The sequence below is a fragment of the Engraulis encrasicolus genome, chromosome 17 (assembly GCF_034702125.1).
Source record: "Engraulis encrasicolus isolate BLACKSEA-1 chromosome 17, IST_EnEncr_1.0, whole genome shotgun sequence".
NCBI lineage: Eukaryota > Metazoa > Chordata > Actinopteri > Clupeiformes > Engraulidae > Engraulis > Engraulis encrasicolus.
In genome coordinates, this window is record NC_085873.1 from 30,007,158 (window position 1) to 30,009,657 (window position 2,500).

The following is a 2,500-nucleotide window of genomic DNA, read 5'->3' on the forward strand; positions in this document are numbered from 1 at the left end:
GAGAGAAGAGACGAGAGAGAAGAGCAGAGGAGAGGAGAGGTGAGGAGAGAAGAGAGGAGAGAGAAGAGGAGAGGAGAGGTGAGGAGAGATGAGATGAGGAGAGGGGGGAGAGGAGAGGAGAGGAGAGGAGTGAGGAAAGAGAGGAGAGGAGAGGAGAGGAGAGGAGAGGAGAGGAGAGGGAAGAGAAGAGAAGAGAAGAGAAGAGAAGAGAAGAGAAGAGAAGAGAAGAGAAGAGAAGAGAAGAGAAGAGAAGAGAAGAGAAGAGAAGAGAGGAGAGAGGAGAGGAGAGGAGAGGAGAGGAGAGAATAGAGAAGAGAAGAGAAGAGAAGAGAAGAGAAGAGAGGGGGGAAAAGAAGAGAAGAGAAGGGAAGAGAAGAGAAGAGAAGGGAGAAGAGAAGGGAGAGGAGAGGAGAGGAGAGGAGAGGAGAGGGAGAAGAGAGGAGAGGAGAGGAGAGGAGAGGAGAGGAGAGGAGAGAGGGGGAAACGGAGAGGGAGATAAATGAGTAAGTTATTACACACACACACACACACACACACACACACTACGCCTTCGGGCTGAGTCATTCATCTCAGAAGCAAGCTAACGAGAAACGCGAGTCAAACGTGAAACAGCGCTTCTATGTAGGTACCTTTGGTGACTGCCCTGAAATGATCTCATCAATGGGAGCCATTCAAGTAACTCATCCACTGGACAGATTACAGTAAAAAGCCGTGACTGCCATGCTGACTATACAGTAACTACCCGCAACTGCTCCCTTTCTGCTGTCTGCTACATACTCTCACACACTGTATAAAATGCTGTGTAAATTCAGCGCTATTGTGAGAATATGGTTTAGTGTTATACTGTATACGTCACTGGTGTTAATTCTAGTCTCTGTTTTATATGGCTTTGCAGTGTTCATACAACACTCCAAGGCTTGAATTTAACACTAGTGGGATCGAATGAGGTCACATGTATATTCTCAGAGTTGAATTAACGCTGCCTTTTTTATACTGTGAGCACATACAAAGACACCAACACTGAAATCAAATGGGATGGTATGTATATTCCCAGTGTTAAATTAACACGGCAACGTTTACACTGTGCACATCTATGTTGAATGTGACGTGACTGGGAAATAGGGATCATCACTCAGATTCACATTGAAAGGAATACATCCTCTGGAAAGATGCTGCTGCAGCAGAGAGGAAAGAAGAAGATAACTTTCTGCTTTCTTCTTTCCTCTCTGGCTGCAGCACAAAAGATTGAGACTTCACTCCAGTCCAGACAGCTGACATTGTGAGTTGAATTCAAAATACTCACTATGGTGTACTAGATGTGGTTTTGATATGTTATGGTTGATTTGTTATGGTTTGTTCTCATCATAATGCTGCTGTACATAGCCTACTAAATGGAAGATATGGTTTAAAAAAAATCGTGATTTGACTTGCGGTTTTGCTTTCCGGTGATCCTATCTTTACAGTATTTCCAAACATGCAAAAACTGGTGCAATATGCTTTCAACTCTGCATAATTCCTATGGGTAGGGCCAACATGAGTGTTAAGCAAGTGTTCAGCGTTAGTGTCAAAGTTGACTTGGGTTGACAATTTTCTTGAGATGCAACAACAGACCTCATATATCAGTTTCCTTTGCTACATGTCACCTTGACCAAGACACGGAAATGAAAGAAGAAATGAAAACTGATGTGGCCTTTTTATGCCAACCATGGCAGTCAACTGACAAGGCAGATCATTGCAACTGACATGAATTCCCAATGATCAGCCTTCACGATCACTAATGATCTGGGAATGATTAATTACCCTGCCCTAGGCTGTTTCCTGTGTCAGCCTGACTATCAAATTGAAATGCTACTGTATGTACCTACATACAGTGGTGCTCATATGTTTACATACCCCAGCAGAATATACGCTTTCTCTGCGATTTCTCACAAAATATGAAGGATTACACAAAACCTTCTTTTTCACTCATGGCTAGTGACTGGCTTAAGATATTTATTAGCAATATTCTGTGTTTACTCTTTCAAAAGCATGATCACAACCCAAACTACCCAAATGACCCTGTTCAAAAGTTTACATAGGCCTACCCTAGTTTCTGATGCTGAATATGGCCCTGTTTAACATCAGGGACCGCTCTAAATTGTTTGTGGTAGTCGAGGATAAGGCTCTTAATGTTCTCAGATGACAAAACAGCACATTTTTCCTGGCAGAATGGTTGTTTCCTATAATATCTTTGGGTGTCTTGCTGGAACCTCACATTTGAGGTTTCCCCTGAGTGGCTGAATGATGTTGAGATCAGGAGAGTAAGATGGTCGCTCAAAAACCTTAATTTTATTATTTTTGAAGCTAATGACGGGTTGATTTGGCTTTCTGTGTCGAAATATTGTCATGTTGGCACCGTTGGAATTTCAATTCAGAAATGCAATATGAGGAGTTTGGTTGGAATCAAGCCAATGGGCAAGGGAATCATTGCATTGCAATGATTATCGCAAGGGAAATTGTT

General features: G+C 42.6%; 1 protein-coding gene across 1 annotated transcript in view; it reads right to left on the minus strand.

The window, feature by feature from the left end:
* The window catches only part of cyth3a (cytohesin 3a), a 68,705-nt gene that overhangs the window by 28,976 nt on the left and 37,229 nt on the right, over window positions 1-2,500 (minus strand). The gene's annotated exons all lie outside the window — the stretch shown is intronic.